This window comes from Notolepis coatsorum, assembly GCF_963971535.1.
Source record: "Notolepis coatsorum genome assembly, chromosome: 1".
Taxonomy (NCBI): Eukaryota; Metazoa; Chordata; class Actinopteri; order Aulopiformes; family Paralepididae; genus Notolepis; species Notolepis coatsorum.
Window position 1 is genome coordinate 162,858,681 of NC_140165.1, and position 12,759 is coordinate 162,871,439.

A 12,759-nucleotide genomic window follows, 5' to 3' on the forward strand; every position below is an offset into this window, starting at 1 on the left:
CTTGGACCATGAACAAACAAAAAAGGTGTTGAGAAAGACAGCGAACACTACAGAAAGGAGGAACTTGGGGATTGAATGGAGAAATTAAGTAAGAGATGTAAAGATTATGCATTACAATTGATGATTAATCAACAATAATGGAAAACCAAACTATTCTTGCTCTTTACCATTTTTTGTTTTTCTTCCCTTCCACCCTCATCTCCAAAACAGTTGGTGTTGTGAAGGGCCAGATTAAACTGAGAATCTACCTTTATTGTTTGATATACTTTGTATATTATTTATATACGGAATATCCCTTTACCTGCGTTCAAACCAGAATAATATTCGCTCTCCTATTGGACAGCGCCCCCAGGCGCCAGCGCGCAAGCCCCCAACGGCAAGTTCAAAGACAACTGCAGGCATGTCGGAACATGCCCGGAGTCAGCGTAGTGATACCAGACAAGGACTGAGGTTGGGACTAGATATTCACTTAAGTATAAATAGAGCGCAAGGTGCGCACAGCAGTAGTTCAGTTCAGCTTAGTTCAATTCAGTTACGTTCAGTACCTTACCCACCTTCACCACGAGTCAACGTGCAGTGAAGTGAGCAACCTTGCGTCTAACAGAGCATTGAGAACCGCGTGCGAATAGAATGGTAAAAGTGTCAGAGTTTAATGAAGTAACCTTGAGTTCGACTTAATCTAATGTGAAGTAAATAGTCGTTCATTTATTGTATATTGTGCGGCCACAGTTCTTTCGTGTGTAGTATTACCCAGCGGTTCGTCGTGTCTTTAGCTAGTGTACTTAACCAGGCTGTGTGGCCTAAATACGTCGCCCACACCCGAGGAGTCCTAGGCGGAGAACCGTTGGACATGTACACAGGAGAATCGGCGTCGGCGATTGCAGAACCATTACTGGTTGGATTATATTGATTTGGAACGTGGTACCCGGAGAAGAGCATCGTTGATTTCCACTATCGTTTGGGATTCAACCTCGTGAGGATTACAACTCAGGCCGGCCTCGTGGACGGGGCTGGCTAGCTGTCATCAATGCTGTCGAGCATCTGGATTACAATTATTACTTTGCTGCTGATCAAGGGAGTTTACAAGGACCGACTCCTGTACCTGGAGTCTCTTTATTCCTCATTGAATCAGACGGAGTACCCGAACATTCCTCTACCCTCCAGGCCTTACACCCCCGGAGGGAACCCATTGTCTCCAGCGGTACCAGTGTTGCCCTATATAGTTGCTACTATACGACAGGTGGTGTCAACTTAGACCCATCGTAGGATTCCTGCTATTCTTAGTGACTCATGCTCTTGACTGACTTTACGTATATTCTTCGCCATACAAGCGCGACCCTAATTCTCATTCTGTAACTTAACGTTGCCTAATAATAATAAATTACCCTCAAATACTATTTCTTTGTCAATGCCGTGTTCTTGTGGGTGTTCACCATCTATATTTGATGTACTGTCTGGCCAGTAATTAAAGTACATAACTAGCAGTGGTTTAATCTATCACAATCTTTAATACAGTCAGTGTTTTGTAACCCCTCAGTTACAATTGGTCCTTCGAGCCGGAGGGTATCAGTGTAATATTTAATATAATATTAATATTGACATGGCCAGCGGTGAACACTCCCCAAGCGGCTCCCCTAAGCTAGAACGCCTGCAGCGCAAACGTCAGCTACCTCCATATCTGGAGGAATTCGCTTTCGTTCTACCCCCTAGCTTATCTAAACAGACGTTAAATACGGATAAATCGGATAGTCTAAGCATGTCCAATCCTATCGACTTGGCGACCCTGCCAGTAGAGACCCCAGTGGGTTCAAACGAAACTGACTCAGCTCACGGGGGGGACCAGGTGGGACATGACGTGACTATACCTCCAGACAGCGTCACCGGGATAGACCCCGGAGCGCTCCAGGATAAAGAACGCGCTCCAGGGATAGAACCCGACACACCACCAAGAGAAGAGAACCGCGCCCAGGAGATAGACCTCGGAGCGCGCCAGGAGAACAGATCTCCCACAAGCCCTGTCAGCACCCGATCACCTCCGTCAGTGTCATCCCCCAGCGAGGCGGACCAGAGACTGGCGCAAGCCTTGATCGCCATGCTGACAGCCTCAACCGAAAGAGACCGACTCCAGGGTGAGCGCGACCGGCTTCAAGCAAAGACGCTTAGTGAGCGCGAACACTCTGCCACGGAAAGAGAGCGCCTCCACGCACAACTCCAAGCGCAAGCCCTTAGTGAGCGCAAACACTCTGCCGCGGAACGAGAGCGCCTCCAGGCGCAACAATTAAGTGAGCGCGAACACTCTGCCGTGGAACGAGAACGCCTCCAGGCTCAACAGATGAGCGAGTGCGAACAACGAGAGCGCCTCCAGGCGCAACAATTAAGCGAGCGCGAACACTCTGCAGCGGAACGAGAGCGCCTTCATGCGCAACTCCAAGCGCAAGCCCTTAGTGAGCGCGAACACTCTGCAACTGAACGAGAGCGCCTCCAGGCGCAACAAAGGAGTGAGGACGACCGCATAAGACTGGAGGAGAGGCGCCTTCAGACGGAAGAGAACATCGAACGAGACCGCGCCAATGCACAGCGCAACGCCACCAATGCACAGCGCGAAGCAGAGCGCGACGCCGCCAATGCAAAGCGCGAAGCAGAGCGCGACCGGCTGCAGGCGCAGATGATAGAACAATTGATCGCCAGGGCGACACCCCCTCTCTCCGCACGGAGCTCCCGGAGATCATCACGACAAGGGTCTAGGGCACCTTCCCCTACCTGACAAAGCGACCCGGGACCCGGCCAACAGGAGGAACCTGTCTACGTCTCCGAGCCCCCTCCCCGACCGGTCCATACGAGACCCAGCCAACGGGAAGAACCGGCCTACGTCGCCGAGAGACTAAATAGAAGACTCCAGGACCTAGAAGAGGAAGAGGAGGAATATCAAGCCCACCAGCAAGAACGTACTCTGGACCAGGAGGCCCAGTACAGCCCCGACTTCAGCCCCGAGTCACTGCACTACAAACCCCCGACCCAACTCACGGGTGAGTTTGACGTACAGTCAGCACCGAGGAACAGCACCTGGGGACCCGGCCTCTGGTACCCACCAAGTACTAACCCACGACCACACGTACGGGGAGACTCGCCCAGGAGGCCTCTTCCCCTACGCTCACCAATGTACCAGCCATCCATGGCATCGTACCTTGGCACACCGACGTTCCCAGACTTTACGCGCGAGGACAGAGCACAGTACACGGAATTACGCATGTGTTTGGAGACTATGATGTCCGATGTCCCCGACGAGTCGTACAAATATGCCATCCTCCTCAAGCATCTCAAGGTGCCCAGAGCGCATAACATAGCGCTGGCATATTCTAACTCAAGCACCCCATACTCCGCGGCTCTGGTGGCCCTCGACCAGCGTTATGGACGCATATGGGATTACGTGATCCAAGAAATACGGGATATCGACCGCCTCCCCCCAGCCAAAGACAATAGAGCACTGGATGACCTCTCTATCAAGGTACAATCCCTCGTGGGGATGCTGGGGTCCCAAAAGGAGAAGGGGAGATATGAACTGTATGCAAATTCTAATGTGGAGCGAATACTGGAGAAGCTCCCTCCAGCCCGCCAAGAGCGTTTTCGGCGGCAGAGAGACCACCGTGATCCCAACGGCCCAGAGCCATCCCTCCTAGACCTGGCCGCTTTCCTCGCAAGGGAAGTTAGCAGCCTACGACTGGACACATTCGTGTGGAGTGGATCTAGCCCAAGAGATGGACCTCGGAGGTCCAACGATAACCGCCGGTCAGTGACCGTTATGCACCAGGCCGAGTCAGTGCCGCAGCACAAGAACCACAGCACCCCCCAGACCAAGGGGAAGTGGAAGATTGTATGCCAGTACTGTGAAAATGAACATTGGCTGTCTCAATGTGACACCTTCAAGAAGCTGACCACTGACGAGGTGAGTCAGTGGATCAAAGCCAACCGCCGCTGCGCGCGCAGCCATATGGCAGCTGAGTGCCGCCTAAAGAAAAGATGCAGCAAGTGCGACGGCGCCCACTTGGAGGTCCTACACGACAGCAACAAGAAGAAACCCGTACCCCCAAGCAGCTCGAGAGTGAATGTCATGTACATAGACCCTGCGAAGAGCGGGAGCTCCCGAGTGCTCTTGAAGGTGGTCCGAGTGATCTTAAGCTACGAGGACAAGGTCATGGACACTTACGCCGTCCTAGACGATGGGTCAGAAAAGACTCTCCTCCTCGCATCCGCCGCAGCCCGGCTGGGTCTGCGGGGGAGCGAAGAAACAATGACAATCCGTACCATTAGAAGATACCTGAAGACCATAAAGGGTGAAACTGTCTCCTTCACGATAGCAGCGGTCGGGCAGCCCGAGAAGCAGTATAGCATCACTAACGCCTTCACCAGCCACGACATAGGCCTGTCACAGTACACCTAACCCATCCCAAAGCTGATGGAGAAATACGTGCACCTACGTCAACTACCTATACCGCTCATCGACGATGCCACCCCGACCCTGCTCATAGGATCCGACCACGCACACCTCATCGTCCCAACGGACCGGGTCCACATCGGGCCCAGAGGCTGTCCAGCAGCGGTCGAGACCCGCCTGGGTTGGACACTACAAGGCCCCCTCTCCGGGTCTTCCAACCGACCGACAGCCACTAGCTGTCTCTACACGAGGATAAACGAAGAAGACACCACCCTCTTACAGCACGTCGAGAGGCTATGGACATTAGACGCGATACCCTTTAAGAATGAAAAGAAACTTGTTCGCTCAAAGGAAGACACTTATGCCATAGCCCTCCTCGAGCAGAGGACAAAGAGAGTCGAGGTCAATGGAGTGATGAGATACGCAACTCCACTCTTGAGGCGAGAGGGTATGCCCACCCTCCACGCCTCAAAAGAAGCGACAGAGCGATATCTACTGAACACCGAGCGGCGTCTAGCCAAAGACCCCACTCAAGCCACTGTGTACCGCGCTGAGATCGACAAGGTGATCACAGCGGGACACATAAAGAAAATTGACATTCAAGAGGCCGACCAGACGATCGAATCTTGGTACGTGCCCCACCACAAGGTCCACCACAACGGCAAGGATCGCATTGTATTCAACTGCAGCTACCAGATCGGACTACAGAATCTGAATAAAGAACTCTTGCCTGGCCCGACACTCGGCCTCTCTCTCCTCGGCGTACTACTACGTTTCCGCCAAGACAAGGTGGCCATCAGCGGCAACATCAAAGGGATGTTCCTGCAGGTGCGACTAGTGGAGGAGGACAAGCCCTTGCTGCGGTTCCTATGGAGAGAGAGGATCAAAGATGAGCAACCATCCATCTACCAATGGGAGGTCCTCCCCTTCGGAACCACATGCAGCCCATGCTGTGCTACGTTCGCACTGCAAAAACATGTGACAGAAGACCCTGAAGCTGACGAGGAGGTCAGACAAAGTGTAGAGAGGAGTTTCTACGTGGACAACTGTCTGCAAAGCGTCTCGACGCCAGAAGAAGCCGAAGCCCTCCTGCTCAAGCTCCGTGCCTCACTGATCAAAGGCAGCTTTGATCTCCGGCAGTGGGCCAGCAGTGACCCTCAAGTACTTCGCAGCCTCTCCCCAGAGACAAAGGCAGCAAGCAGCGAGACCTGGATGGCGACCACCCCAGGTGAAGCACAGGAAATGACATTGGGCCTAGTCTGGCGCTTCAAAACAGACTCGCTCCATTACAAATACACACCCCTGACCACGGAGCAGGGAAGGTCGACCCCTCTACCGACCACTAGACGGAGCGTATACAGAACACTCGCAAGTCAATACGACCCGCTGGGGTGTATCCTACCTTACACCACTCAGGCGAAAATGATTGTACGAGAGCTGTGGGACAAGGAACAGGGCTGGGACGACCCCATACCCGACCACCTAGCTTCCACCTGGAGAGAGTGGGAGAGAGAACTCAGCTCGCTCCAAAATGTGAACATACGCCGAAGCTACTTCCCACCCACAGTGCGGCTGGAGACGTGCCAGATGGACCTGCACGTCTTCAGCGACGCCTCGGAAGTGGCCTACGGTTCGGTGGCTTACTTGCGGGCCCGAGAGGAGGGAGGAGAAATACACACAGCCTTCATCCTGGCTCGCTCAAGGATAGCCCCCCGCAAGCAACAATCGATCCCGCGTCTAGAGCTCTGCGCAGCTCTGGTAGGCGCGCAACTCGCCACGTTAATCCAACGTGAACTCACCATCCCGGTGCAAAGAACAATCTTGTGGTCAGACTCCATGACCGTACTCACATGGATCCAGTCTGATTCTTGTAGATACAAGGTCTTCGTGGGAGTCAGAATCACAGAGATTCAAAACCTAGTAGGATCAGCGTGCTGGAGGTACGTGGACACGAAACAGAACCCAGCCGATGTCATCACACGGGGGATGTCCCTAGATGACCTCACACGTCACAATATCTACAGTGACGGTCCTGAGTTCCTCAAGCTCCCGGAGGAAGAGTGGCCTACCCCCACCCCTCGGGAGGCTAGTCAAGAGGAGGCAGAGATCAAGAAATCTATGTTCTGTGGGTTGACGCACACCCCAGTCCCCACTGACCCTAAAATAGACGACTGCCTCACCTTTGAGAGTGCGCAGCTAAAGACATTCCTGTGGCACCACCCTGAGGTTCCCCCCACTACCGACATTAACGCATCGAACTACGCAGAGGCAGAACTCCTTCTGCTACAGCGAGCCCAAAAAGACTCGTTCCCCGACGAGCTAGACTGCCTGCAGGGAACAAAGCCAATCCCGTCAGACAGCAGACTGCTCCACTTGGCCCCCGAGCGCGACACCCATGGCCTCATCAGGGTGGGTGGTCGTCTGAGACGGGCCCCAGACTTAACGGATGACGTCAAGTTTCCTATAGTCCTCAACAATCGACACAAGGTCACTGAGCTCATCATAAAGAAATACGACGAGGATGTGCACCACGCTGGGGCAGAGAGAGTCTTCGCTGAGATCCGACGTCGCTATTGGATACTGAACGGAAGAGAAGCAGTACGTCGCTTCCAGCGGACTCGTCTAGACTGTCGCCAGTGGCGAGCACAGCCCAGTATACCCAGGATGGCCGACCTGCCTCACTGTCACACCCGACCCGTGGCGAGGCTGAAAGAGTTGCCGAGGCTCCCTGACCCCCCTGATGACGATCATGACCCACTGACTTTGTAGATTGCCCTACTCCCCACAACAGACATTGAGCAGTTGACTGGACTATTAATCTGTCTTCCTTTAACTAATTAGGTGCAGACTAATTAGGAGGTGGCTGTTGTGAAGGGCCAGATTAAACTGAGAATCTACCTTTATTGTTTGATATACTTTGTATATTATTTATATATATACACGGAATATCCCTTTACCTGCGTTCAAACCAGAATAATATTCGCTCTCCTATTGGACAGCGCCCCCAGGCGCCAGCGCGCAAGCCCCCAACGGCAAGTTCAAAGACAACTGCAGGCATGTCGGAACATGCACGGAGTCGGCGTAGTGATACCAGACAAGGACTGAGGTTGGGACTAGATATTCACTTAAGTATAAATAGAGCGCAAGGTGCGCACAGCAGTAGTTCAGTTCAGCTTAGTTCAATTCAGTTACGTTCAGTACCTTACCCACCTTCACCACGAGTCAACGTGCAGTGAAGTGAGCAACCTTGCGTCTAACAGAGCATTGAGAACCGCGTGCAAATAGAATGGTAAAAGTGTCAGAGTTTAATGAAGTAACGTTGAGTTCGACTTAATCTAATGTGAAGTAAATAGTCGTTCATTTATTGTATATCGTGCGGCCACAGTTCTTTCGTGTGTAGTATTACCCAGCGGTTTGTCGTGTCTTTAGCTAGTGTACTTAACCAGGCTGTGTGGCCTAAATACGTCGCCCACACCCGAGGAGTCCTAGGCGGAGAACCGTTGGACATGTACACAGGAGAATCGGCGTCGGCGATTGCAGAACCATTACTGGTTGGATTATATTGATTTGGAACGTGGTACCCGGAGAAGAGCATCGTTGATTTCCACTATCGTTTGGGATTCAACCTCGTGGTAAACAACATCTATAACTCAGGAAATATTCCAAATGATTTCCTAAAATCAATGTTCATTCCGATCCCAAAGACCGGAAGAGCCACAGAATGCAACAATTACAGGACTATCAGTTTGATATCTCATGCATCAAAAGTACTCCTGAAAATCATCAAGAACAGAATAGAACCCATAATTGAACATCAGCTCTCGGATAGCCAAATGGGTTTTCGCAAAGGAAAAGGAACAAGAGATGCAATCTGCCAACTCAGAATCATTGGTGAAAAATTGATAGACCAACAGAAGAAGCTGTATATTTGCTTCATCGATTTCACGAAGGCCTTCGACAGAGTTGAACATACAACATTGATGAGAACAATGGAAGAATTCAAAATACCAGTTTCTGACCGAAGAATAATTGCCAACTTATACTGGAGGCAGAAGGCTAATGTTAGAATAGGAAAGGAGAAATCAAGAGACTTCCCGGTGGAGAAGGGTGTAAGACAAGGATGCATCTTGTCCCCTGTACTCTTTAATATGTACAGTGAATAACTGATGAAAAAAGGTCTGAGAGGAGGGAAAGGAGTAAAACTTGGCGAAGAGAACATCACCAATATAAGATACGCGGATGACACTGCTATAGTCTGTAACTGTCAAGAAGATCTACAGGACATGATGAATAAGCTGAATGTCGAATGCAAAAACTATGGAATGTCACTAAACACAAAGAAAACTAAAGTAATGATCATTGAAAAAACACCAGGAACTGTTTGTAAAATACAGGTGGATGGAGAAAAACTTGAACAAGTGAAGGAGTACATGTACCTTGGAAGCTGGATCAGTGAAGGTGGAAGAGCTAACATGGACATTAAGAGAAGAACCGGAATTGCAAAGGGCGCATTCTGGAACCATAAAGAATTATTGAGAAGAAACATAAGTTGGAAAACGAAGACCAGGATTTTGGAAACGTATGTTATGTCAGTCTTTTCATACGGAGCAGAAGCATGGACGCTGAATGAAGAGGCAAAGAGGATGATAGACTCTTTTGAAATGTGGACACTGAGGAAGATGCTGAAGATAACATGGAAGGATAAGATCAAGAATGAGGAGGTACTGAGAAGAGTGGATATGCAAGGAGGACAGCTGCTGGAGAGGTTGAAAAAGAGAAAGATGGAGTTGTGCGGGCATGTTCTGAGAGGATCCAGCGGGGAGATATTCAAGAAGGTGGTGATGGGGAAGGTGGATGGAAAGAGAGGAAGTGGAAGACCAAGAAGAGGCTGGGTAGACGATGTCTGTGATTGGAGTGGAGTGAGAGGCGGAGTCACGGAGTTGGAGAGAAGAAGTGGGGACAGAATGGGTTGGAGAGTGATAGGCAACCTTCGGAACGAAGAAGCCACCTAATGATGATGATGAGGATTACAACTCGGGCCGGCCTCGTGGACGGGGCTGGCTAGCTGTCATCAATGCTGTCGAGCATCTGGATTACAATTATTACTTTGCTGCTGATCAAGGGAGTTTACAAGGACCGACTCCTGTACCTGGAGTCTCTTTATTCCTCATTGAATCAGACGGAGTACCCGAACATTCCTCTACCCTCCAGGCCTTACACCCCCGGAGGGAACCCATTGTCTCCAGCGGTACCAGTGTTGCCCTATATAGTTGCTACTATACGACAGGTGGTGTCAACTTAGACCATCGTTGGATTCCTGCTATTCTTAGTGACTCATGCTCTTGACTGACTTTACGTATATTCTTCGCCATACAAGCGCGACCCTAATTCTCATTCTGTAACCTAACGTTGCCTAATAATAATAAATTACCCTCAAATACTATTTCTTTGTCAATGCCGTGTTCTTGTGGGTGTTCACCATCTATATTTGATGTACTGTCTGGCCAGTAATTAAAGTACATAACTAGCAGTGGTTTAATCTATCACAATCTTTAATACAGTCAGGGTTTTGTAACTCCTCAGTTACAGTTGGCGTGAACAAATAATACTAGAGACAGAATGCGTTTTGCTTCTTTTTTTGGTTTTTCTTTTAATCAGTGAAATATATTCCCATCCATATCCCTAACTTTGTGATTTTTACATACTGATCAGACGGAGGCAGAATAGCTTGCACATACATCAATGCATCTCTTGTAAGATATGAATTGCGCCATACATTTTCCCAGACATGGTGCTGTTGGCGTCAAGCACAGGAGGTGAGGGGTGGATTGTCACCACCTGTTTAGCTAGGGCAGAGCGCATGTAGAGGGCATAGAAGAACCAGACGAGGCTGAAGATGCACAGGCCGATGGAGATGTTGATGAACACTTTGCCCATGTCAACCTTCTTCTTCTTCTCCTTGCGGTGCAAGGCAGCAGGATTCTCCTCTTTCCTCTGGAGGGGAGCAGCTTCACCGGTCACCACCCTCTTCCTCTGCCTTCCCATCCTGCCCACTGGAGCTGAGTGGAGAAGTGCAGAAGAGAAGATGTTTAGGTTCAAAGGGACAGTCAATGGCATGCTTGAGGAAGACCGGTAAGGTCGAAACGTTGCATCTACTGCCTTTTTTGTTTATTAAAATCACCTTGGAACTACAAGTGAGTTGCGAGCCCCGCTTTGTTCTTATGTATTACTGTTTTTACAGTTTGGCTCAGCACCAACAAACGGAGGATGTGCGTTATTTATTTTTTCTGACTGTTCAAATAAATAACATGTTATTTTCACACTTGTTATTGTGTTATAAATGTTGATTGATTGATTGAAAACGTTATTAACAGATTGCAGAATGGGTACAGTAGGCCTACAGTACAGCTCAATACACACAATTGTTAAGGGGATGCAGACAAGAGAAAGACTTTCATCTTGTTTACATCAGGGTCCCCCATTTTCAATTCATCATAACATATATGACATACATGACATACAAATAGACAGTAGGCCTACTGCTACATCTATACATTTAATTATAACATACCAGATTTGCAAATACAGTACTGTTTATGATACAAAGAGTCCAGAAAATCAAACAATTGTTAAGGGGATGCAGACCAGAGAAAGACGTTTGTCTTGTTTACATCAGGGCCCCCCACTTTTAATTCATAGTGACAACAGCATCTAAAACAATATATTTATATGTATATTTATATATTGGAAGAGTATATTTATGAGACCGTATATTTTTTAAATATGTAACGGTTGTGACAACGTCACCTCAAACTTCTAACGTCACAGGCAACAACACAGACCACTATACCATAGTGTAACACCCAGCAAGAATGTGAAACAAGTTACTATTATTAGTATTGGGTTAGAGTTGTTTGATTTCCACTAACGTAATGTTAGATTGCTATCTGAGAAAGTTAAAATGCTAACGTAACGTGAGCTGGCTACACCATTTTCCAATGTGTAATCGGAAGTCAAAACGGACTGCATATAAACTGCTGATGACTCATAACTTCCTATCACGTTTGAATAATGCTGTAAGTAAAAATGCATTTCAATAGTAATGTATATGAATTGAGAGCTTACCGATGCAGAGCTAAATCCACTGTTGTCAACAGACGAGACGCAATATTTACTTCCTGTTCCTGAGTTAAAGGAATGTCATTGGGAGAAAACAAGTCACTTGAAGTTGTAACGCGTTTTGATTGGTTCCGCAGCAACGCCCCTTTTCACAAACGTAGGTCGTTTTTAGCTTATCAACACATACATTTTCATAAAGATATGACACAAAAACCGTTGCCAACAAACGGAAATGTGTTATTATAGTATATTATGTAGTTCATATTACAATAACATATACTCTCTAAAACCAGATCAATCATTTCACTAACAGTAGCCTCTAGCAACCTTCGGCCCACCGTCTACTAGTAGAGACTGTACGACCGGCTGCGAGGAGGAGGGGGAATTGCAACCACCACAAGCAGAACTTAACCCTTTCACTGCAATACACGGCTGTAACCAGAAAAGTCAAGTCATTAATCCTCATCTTCGTCTTCTTCCTAGAGAAGTCTCTAATAGGAGGTGGTCCTGGGGGGGGGGTCTCTACTAGGAGGTGGTCCAGAGGGGGGGGGGGGGGGGGGGTGGGGGGGGGGGGGGTTCTACTAGGAAGTGGTCCAGAGGCGGGAGGGGGGGGGGGGGGGGGGGGCTGAGTCTCTACTAGGAGACTAGTAGTCACACACACGCACGAACGCACGCACGCACGCACACACACACACACACACACACACGAGGCCCTGTGCGAGATTTAAACGCGAGGCCCCCCCCCCCCCCCCCCCCCCCAAAGATTAAAAAAAAATATATATATATATATATATATATATAATTTTATTTATTTAATTTTTTTTCATACAGTCAACATATTCTTAAGTAATAGCGCTGCCCGAGGCTGGGCATGATACAGTCAACATATAGCAAGAGAGAGAGCGAGAGAGAGCTCCCGTTCTACAGTCAATATACAGTGTACAGAGAGAGAGAGAGAGAGAGAGAGAGAGAGAGAGAGAGAGAGAGAGAGAGAGAGAGAGAGAGAAAGAGAGAGAGAGAGAGAGAGAGAGAGAGAGAGAGAGAGACATTGGAAAGAAATTGAAATGCTATTTGGCCCTAAACAGAGAGTACACAGTGGCAGAATACCTGAGCACTGTGACTGAAGATCCCTGACTAGGTACAGACTCAGCGAGCACAGCCTAGCCATCGAGAAAGGCCGCCATAGGCAGACTGTGTGTGTTAGAAAG